Raw genomic sequence first — 9,756 nt, 5'->3', positions numbered from 1 at the left:
GGGGAGAGTGTTGAGAGCCCACAGCCAAGGGCCCCAGCAAACTTCCAGCTGCCAGCAAACTTCCAGCTGCCGGCTGATGATTGGCTCACAGCGGCCCCAGCAACATCTAGCTGATTGGCTCCTCGGCCCCAGCAACATCTAGCTGATTGGCTCCTCTGCGGTGATGCTCATTGGACTGTTTCCCTGCCCTTTCAGACCACGGAGCTGCTCATTGGGGGACTTTTTTTGGCTCCGCCCACGTGACCCAGCCAATCGGCCTCAAGAGCAGGAGGATTGTGGGAGGTGGAGAGAGGCTTGTGAAAAGCCGGTGGTGGCAGTTGAGGTTCTGAGGATTTTTCCTGAGAGGCTGTTTTGTTTGGCGTGTGTGGTTCTAAAAATAAAGTTAATTTCTTTTGACAAGTGGCTCCTGATTGTGCCCAGCCAGACTGCGGCATCAAAATGCTGATTCAAGTAATAAGTTGTATAGGTCTTAGGATCAGTACAATTGAGATATAGATGAATTCAGATGTTAAAAGCAACATTTGGACTGTATTCAATTATAGAGTGCAACATTTTAAAACATGTTAGAAACTTCAAAATTATAACCTAATACCAAATCTAAAATACTTGAAGTAAATAGATATTTAAATATTTTAAGCTGAACTGCTTCATTATAATGTATAAGTTCATTATATGATTTTCACAGCATCCTTTATTTTGTATGAAAGTGGTGAGCTTCATGTATCTTATTTAATCCTCACAATTTCAGGTAAAAAATAAGATTTTCTAAGCCCTAGGCCAGGCACTAAGAATTTAGAGATGAATCACATGTCCCCACATTCTAGGTATTCCCAGGCTAGTTAAACAGACAATGACAGAAGTCCCATGTGTTGAAGGAAAGGAGGTACAGGGAAAGTAGGTGCACAGAGGTGAAATATCTAAACAATCCTGCAGGTATATCTTCCTAGTGAAGTATCTGTTCAGAGTCTTAAGTAATGAGCTAAAGAAGGTTGAGAAAGGTGGCAAAGAAGACCATATAAAACCTTGAGATGGGAAAGAAGAGACTCAAAGAGACAAGGCCAGACTGATGGGTAAGAACTAGAATTTGAAGTGCTTTATAGGTTCTGTGCAGATGATGGAGACCCTATGTAATTATTTTTTTATTCTATTGGTTCTTTTTAGTTATGCATGACAGTAGAACTCATTTTGATATAATTATACAAGCATGGAATAGATCTCATTCTAATTAAGACTGCATTCTTGTGGATGTATATGATGGGCGGATTCACTGAATCTGAAATAATTTTCCCATGTAATTATTTTTTAATTTTTTAGTTTGTCGATGAACCTTTATTTTATTTATTTATATGTGGTGCTGAGAATCAAACCCAGTGCCTCACATATGCTAGGCAAGTGCTCTACCACTAAGCCACGACCCCAGCCCCTCCTATATAATTATTATAGAAAGAACTTTAATTTCAAAAATAGCAGGCAAGTGCTGGTGAGTAAGTTATTGATATGGTCTAGATGAGAGTGAGTTTCTGAACTATGAAATGGATGGGTACAAAAGATATTAGAAAATGGAATTGTCAGGACTCAGCAACTAATTGGGTACTGTGGTTAAGAACAAGGAGGGGTCATCAAAAGAATCCAAGTTTCTGTCTGGGATGTCTGTTAGATGCTGGTATCATTCACTAAAACAAGGGTCAAAATATGTCCATTATATGTTGTGACAAAGCTATTGTGAGTGGAATGGAGTACAGCTATGGTAGCAGATGACAATGATTGGAGGCTGATTCCAAGCTGTGGATCACAAGAGTGATTAATTCAATTCCCAAGGAATAGTACCCACTCCAAAGGAAGACAGGCAGCAGTGGCTGAAATGGGCCCAAGTCTACCCCAAATTCCAGTACACTTGACTATAACTGGACAGAATAAGAAATTAGGATTATCCTTGTGCTTGATTTCTTTGGACTGTCTTTGGACTGAAGAATTCTGAGCTTTGAACTTAGATTTATAAGAAGAGATTTAACTTGGGACCTTTATGTCTTTAGAACTTACCTTCTAAAAACTAGGGGATTTAATTTCTAGCTTTCATTTTTTTTTCCATGAATTCGATCATGGAGGAGGGGTTACATTCAAATTCAAGACACTGAAATGTTGCCAGCATGTTACATTTGGAAAATCTTAAATTTGTCATTCAACCTCCCTGCAGAATCTCTGAAGAGCTCTATTAGACAAGATGGGCGAGTACAGCATAGAATGAATAAAATTAAGGAGTTGATTTTCAGCCTTGGGTACAGAGTAGTTTTGAAATGAAGTTAGTCCATTCACCTGACCTATTCCTGAATCTTCTGGAAGCAAACATCTATATTGTTTCCAAGGAGTCCCAAGAAGTTACCCAAAGAAAGAGTGGTTGGTATTGGCAGAGTGTAAATTCAGAGTTGGATAAAGAGACTAGTGATCTGCCATTTCTACCCAAGGATGACAGCCAGACTTCAGATGACTTCAGCACCCTGTGAAGTTAAGAGAAAAAAAGACAGCAAACATTAGGGGCAAACAGGAAGAAAGATGAGTAATTTAGTTGATGTGTGTATTATGAAGATGGAACTGAGGGTTAGGGAATTGTGGAAAGATAAGAAGGGGGAAATTGCCAATCCAATTAAACCCTCATGCCTAGGCCATGGTCTCCAACAACACTCTGTGGAATAAGAGTGGTATTTTTAACTGTTTGCCTTACACTTGAATTGGAACTTAGGCAGAGAAGTGTGTTGTCCACTGTCATAGAAAATTCCAACACATTAGAAAATAATGCAAATATTCCCAAATCCTTCATGCTTCTTAATGCACTATAACTGGACTTTGAAATCTAAGTAAAATGACTCAAGCCCACAATAAGGGCAGAGGATTTATCTTCAGTATTCTCAAGGGTTCCCCGAGGGTCTTGCACACCTCCTCTTCCAAATGTCTTAATTCCACTGATTTTCATTAACTTGCCTTCTTACTCTTGCTGCTACTATTCTTCTTTTCCTGTTTATCATGTCATGTCTGTAACAGTCATCCCTGAACCAGAATACTCTACGTAATAGACTTTTACTTCAGGATTGGGGACAGTGGAAGAAAATTATTGCACAGAAAAGGAAGCAATTCAGAATTGAATTAAGATATCTAATGGCATGGTTTCCCTGCCATAATATCTGTCTTCAAATGTCTTTCTTCTTTGACCCCAACCTCATTACTGGTGTCCAGTCCCCCACAGCAGTCATTCTCCTACCTCCCCTTGTCTACAAATCCAAGTCTAAACCCCACCCACTCTCTAGGACAGGAGGTTTCAAAAGTCTTCTGTAAAGGACAAAAAGTAAATGTTTCATGTTTTTGAAGTCATATAGTCTCTGTCATCCCTGTTGAACTCTGCTTTTATGGAGCAAACATACACCAAATAATACATAATTGGGTTAATATGACTGTATACTAACAAAACTTGATTTACAAAAGCAGACAGTGGGCCATATTTAGCCCTTAGGCCATAGTTTGTCAACCCTTGCTCTAGAAGAAAGCTGAAAATCTCCCCTCAAGTTCTTCAATTTCTTTATTATATGCAGGTATTGGATTTATCTTTTTTATTTTTTTTAGTTATAGTTGGACACAATACCTTTATTTTATTTATTTATTTTTATGTGGTGCTGAGGATTGAACCCAGTGCCTCACAAATGTAGGCAAGCACTCTACTGCTGAGCTACAACCCCAGCCCCTGGATTTACCTTAATAACAACTCCTCTCTTTACAGATTCTGTTGTAGGGTCTCCCCATGCATGCTACAGAGGACTTTAAAAAAAACATCCCTAGACCAAACATCCTTTTACTTTTAGTTGAAACATCATCATTCCCTAGTGTGTTAGTTGTACTTTCTGCAGTAACAATCATTAAATCTCAGTAGCTTAGAGAAACAAACTTATTTTTCATATACATGATAAGTCACTGTTTGTGGGTCAGCTCTGCTCCATGTGTCTTTTCATTCTAACACCCAGGCTAAGGGTGCAGTCTCCCTTTGGGACACAGTGTTCTTATTCATGGCAGAGGGAAAGAAAAAGCTGGCAAAAACTCAAAATTTCTCTTAAAGCTTCTATGGGACATAGTTGGGTTATATCCACACACACTCCTTTATCCAAAGAAATGCACATACCCAGGTTAGACCCCAATGGAACAAGATTGTATGGTTCTTCCATAAAGGGAGGGGTGCTCTGAAGGTCATAGAGCAATGAACAGGAATGTTTCATCTTTTGTGGGTTATTGAGGAAAGAGAATAATATGTTCTACCACCATACAATGCAGAAGTTGCTTCACTCAACTTATGAAATAGTATTTTTCCTTTCACTATCTATATAATGAGTCACTGAGGATAAAACACACACACACACACACACACACCCCTACCTTTTTCCTCTGTGACAATGTCCAAGGCTTTCTTAAACCTGTATCAACAGCACATTTGTGGACCATATCAGAGAATGGAACCCTTCTGCAAATGACTCAGTTTCTTATGTATATGTTGATTCTCAGGGACTTTATTTATAAATATTCACAAGGGAACATCCATTAGCTTGCTTTCCTTAATGACTATGAGGCACAAAATCCCTGATCTACATTGGGGAAGTCCTGTGAGAGAAGTAGAACTTTGTCATGTTAAGGTGTGTGGATTGCTTGTACCCCAACATATCCTAACCCATATTGACTAATGCAGACTATCTTTGTTGAAATAGTTTTCCAAGAAAATTAGTAGTATAAACATAATTTTAGGGGTCAATCTACTTAAGGAAGTAATTGTTCTCAAGTACTTTTAGAGTACCCATTTACTTATGGAAAATTGCTCTATAGATAAAGAGAAAATAATGACTTTTATCGGGTTAGGTTTCTAAAGATACTTTCAGATCCTGGTTTGAATGATTTTATGAATTTATTTTATAGTATTCACTAATTTGTAATGGATTCCAAGAAAGGTTTCGTACCACATTTTCTTAATTTTTAAAATCAAATGTTTATTAAGCATACATTTCAGGGACTTTGATAGGTGTTAGGGAATCAGTAGTAAACAAGAAATAAATGGTTCCTTCCTTCAGGGAGTTGAGGAATGTTCTAAAGGAAAACAACATGGACCTTGACATGGTCAGAGGGGACCAAAAAAGCCTCCTGGAAAATATGACATCCTCACTGAGATTGGAAAGATGAATAGGAATTAGCCTGGCATGGCATCTATCAGCACACTCCTGATTAAATGGAATATTCAAGAAAGAGGATATTTACATCAATCAAAATTCTAGCTTTTAACTTAAATAATTAATACCTCATTTATAAAGTGTAAAATCCCAGCACTTTTATATCTATTTCCTCATTTTACCTGTTATAAATTCACAATTAGGAAAATTGAGGATATATTAGTTTGTTTTATAGATGCTTTTCTGTGGTCCTCCCATGCCCCATAGCCCATATCATTTCCAAGCAGATTGACTTAATTTCCTACTGCCACTACCTGAGTCTCTTTGCCTACATGCTATGCTGTCCCACCTGCCCACAAAGGAGCTCTGAAGAATGAATAATTGACTCCCACATGGAAGCAGCTTTGAACCAAGGACTGATGGAAGTTAGTGTATGAATGACCCACTCTGTCATCTCTTTGAGGCATATGTTCTACTCTGGTACCATGATGTTTCCATTAAGGATTCAGCTCCAGTTGTCCACAGTGATAACTTGCTTGATAACACATCCTTTTATTGGTTACTTTCCCTTTCCTTCCTTTACCAGTATTTCCTGAGCTCACTTCTGGGGTCAATTGTATCTACTAAGCTGGGCCATGATACTCAAGTTTTTTGGTCTAACAACAGTCTAGATGTTGCATAAAATTATTAATATTTAAATCAGTAGATTTTGAGTAAAGCAGATAACCCTGCATGAGGTAAATGGCCTAATCCCATCAGAAGAGAGCCTAAGATAAGATAACTGAGGTCACCCAAGAAGGAAGGAATTCTGTCTCCAAACTGCCCTTGGACTCAAGCAGCTACATCAGCTCAGAAGAGTTTCCATCCCGTTTTCCTGTCTACAGATTTCAAACATACCACTACCCATCATTATATGAACCAAATGCTTAAATCAATTGCTTTCTCTAATTTTATATATATATATATATAAAGTTTATATATATTTATTTATATATAATGTATATGTGTGTGTGTAAGTATACATATACACACACAGAGATACATGGCAAGAAAGACAATAGATGATATTCTTCATACTGTTTCTGTTTCTCTAGAACCCTGACTCATACACCAATACAAACTCCCAAACAAACTACTTTCAGCTCAAATCCTAAATTATACAGAACAGACAGGTGACTTGCTAAGGTCAAAAAAACTGTTTAAATCTAAAGCTCAGACCAGAAGCCTGATCTTCTCACTAATACTACTTCTACTTATAAAGATGTGGCCAAAATTTTTCTTCTGTTCCTCTTCCTGTGTCCATGGCAGCTATTGTGAGTTGACTTTTTCCTCTGGGCTCAGTTGCTTCCTTAGGAACTTTCTCAGCACACACTCTTTAGAAGTATTTTGCAATTGCAGTCGATGGTGCTTGACATGCAAGAAGGAACCCATTCACCATCCTTGTTCTGGGCTGTATTCCAGTCCAGACTGAATGTAGTTGTGTCTTCCAAGCTTCCCCCACCATCTTCCACCCTACTATTTCCACACAGTTAAATGTTGATTCATGTATTTCATATATACTCCACTTCCTTCTCCAGTACCTCCACCAAAAAGGAAAAAAAAATAAAGGGACTGGAACTGGAAATTAAGTGTCACCCCCACAGACCAGATCAGAAGGTCTATCCACAGCTGAGCCATCTTGCTCCAGGCTCCTTTGAAGCTTCTGAGCCTAACATGGCCTGATCAAGCATAAGTGGTACTCTACACTGATGCACTGAGAAAATGAGTCAATGATCACATCTAGGCAAAGTCAACTGTTTCAAAGTCTCTTATTCCAGCAGATTTGGGGAAACTGGCTAAGGAGAAAGAAAAAAAAAATGTTCACAGAGGCAGTCCTGTTATTCCCGAGTCCCCACACAGAAAACTAAAGCTCATTCAAATATTTGCCAAAGTGCTTACAGATGCTGCAACTCCTCTTCTCATAGAAACTAATGAAGACCATGGATTTGGGGAGAGGATTTACAAGATAAACATGACCCAGATAGTAAACCCTAACAGGTTAATAGCAAACAAGCTGGTACAGGATCCCCTAGCCAGCTAGGCCTCTTCAAACTATCTCCGGACACAAAGGCGTCTCCAATGTTCAGGGCAACTTCTAATAGATGGAGCTCTGGGCAAGGTCTGTCTTCAGCCTTAGAAATTTCACCCCATCCCCGTGCTTGCTGCAAGCATGTGGCATGCACAGCTGCAGCCTATCAAGAGTAGGAAATCATCAAAGCAGTCTAGGTGGCAGGTTGTGTAGGAAATGATGACAGAGATCACAGAAACTTCAGGATAGGAAATATTTGAGCAAACAAGGTCTGACCTATGTACCATTGCCCTCATCTTTGACCTGTCATCCCATCTAAGAGACGTGCAGGCCCAGCTAGGGAAACAAAGATCCAGGACATTGAAATTAAAAATTTTGCCAGCATAAGTACATTAATTCACTGAGGTTGCTTTGACAAAGCCATGAACAATGAACTGAAAATCATCTGGTCCAGGTATGAAAGGACCTGGCTTCTACTGTCAGTATCACAACTCTCCCCCTAAGTGACACACCCAAGGTCAAGGACTGGTAACACAATAGCATAACCATTCTGATGCTTCACTTTGAGACAGTCTGAACAGTTCACATGATCTGATCACATTTAGGCAAGGAACACATCAAGGCAAAGTAAGTTGTTTCAACTGGCAAGGAAGGAGGGATTATTATATCATTTTACACATGAAAAGGCTGATTATGACTCAGATGAATGCACTTACCAAAGCCACACAGCTAGTCAGGGATTGAGTCAGAAATCACATTCAAATTCAGAGCACATTCTCATCCTCCATAGTTTCTTACATGCTCTCAAATGAGTGATCAAAACATGATGCCACAAACATTCCCAACACTTGTCAGGCCCTATTTTAAGTGTTGTGGATATAGTAGTAAATATGATGCCACAAGGTTGCCGCTTTATGGACCTGATATTCTAGGGGGGTAAACATACAATGACCCATTAACAAGAACATAATTAAAATTCATAAAATGGCAGGTTCTAATGGAGTGAACAAAGCCAGGTTAAATGCAAGGAATGGTGCAGGTCTAAAGATTGGAGGAAGAAGACAGATGCTCTCTGGAGCTCAGGTCCTGTTAAGGACATTCTGATCCCCCAAGCTGTGCATAAAAGGGAAAGGCCCACTGACCAGACTGGAGTTTGGCCTCTGAAAGTGCAGGGAAGCCCTTACCACACACCTATTCTGGCAGGAAGCATGCCCTAGGCCTGATCCCCACTGCCCAGCAAATGACTCTAAGGCTACACACTTTGGTCTATTACCATGTGAGTCCAGGGTCCTGCTGCCCAAGAAAGTCAGGAAATGTGTATGTGTGTGAGTCTGAAAGTGGGAGGCTCTTCAAAGCCTACTCTATACGGAAAGAAGGAAAATAAACTTATGGGATGTGCATTGCCACTCACAATGAACACAGCTCCTGTGTACAGAAGAGTGGTCTTTTGTAAGACTATAGAATATAACAACTTGGAAGGACAATCTTGGGCAGGGTGGTACAATCTCAGACTGCCCTGTGGGTCTGGTCAGGGTAAAGATCAGTATTTGAATCTCTGCACTGGGAAGGCACAGATGGGAACACAATCCCTAACCTCCACATGCTCAGAGCATAGGCAAACAAGAAACAAATGGTCCAATTAATTGCCACAGATCTTGATACTTGTAATCATTGTTAACTACTGGCTTTTTTCAAAAGTATCCCCTAACTGGAGAACTGCTTCCCTCTTAAATGTTCCTACTCATCAGCAGCAGCATCCTGGCAGGTGCAGATGAATTGCTTTCAGATGGGTTCAGGTGGGTCTTGCTTACCCTTCTTCCTCACTTGTGGAGGGGAAAAATGAATAGGACACACTCATGGAACAGATGCCACACACAGTACCGGCTCACTGAGAGCTCATGAGCCCTCTCAGGAAGAGTGGTTGCTCTCCCCCATTCAGCTGAGCAGACAGACCCAGAGAGGAGAAGGTCCTTGTATAAGGTCCAGAACTCAAGTGGCAAAACAGGATCAAGCTGGAATCTTACCTTGCTGATGCTCTTGAGATTCTGCAGCACTTCTCCTGGGCTGTCTGAATCAACACACAGACCTAGAAGGGGGACCAGTGATTGTGAGCTCTTGGTTGATCCACCAAACCATAAACCAGAAATTCCAGAGGCGTATGACCCTCTGACACAGGGAGATCTCCAACCAGATGGAAGAAACTTGTGAAGAAGAATCAGAGGAATTCAACATTAACACTTTCAGTCCTTGGGAACTTAAGAAGCCCCAGATTCAAGCTGCTTGATGTGCCACAGATAACACAATGCCAATGCCACTTTGCTGCCTTATATCTCTTTCCTGGCTACATGGAGAAACTCCAGTGCTGCTTCTTCCTGTACACCCAGGCTCACATGGGATCTGGGGTGATCACACAAGGGGCATGTGTATACAAGGCCTCCCAGAGCCAGGGCACAATGGCCAGTAGTTGAACTCAAATTTTGCCTTACGCTGAGGCTA

The 9,756-nt window shown here is 40.3% G+C and overlaps 1 long non-coding RNA gene across 1 annotated transcript in view; it reads right to left on the bottom strand.

The window, feature by feature from the left end:
- Nucleotides 1-9,756, bottom strand: part of LOC125614336 — a 78,052-nt gene extending 68,296 nt beyond the window's left edge. The window contains exon 1 of the long non-coding RNA XR_007344945.1: nucleotides 9,285-9,756. This is a non-coding gene — a long non-coding RNA (uncharacterized LOC125614336). The remainder of the gene's footprint in view (nucleotides 1-9,284) is intronic.

The sequence above is a fragment of the Marmota marmota genome, unplaced genomic scaffold, assembly GCF_001458135.2.
Source record: "Marmota marmota marmota unplaced genomic scaffold, marMar, whole genome shotgun sequence".
NCBI classification, from domain to species: Eukaryota; Metazoa; Chordata; class Mammalia; order Rodentia; family Sciuridae; genus Marmota; species Marmota marmota.
This window is presented reverse-complemented; position numbering and strand designations above follow the sequence as displayed.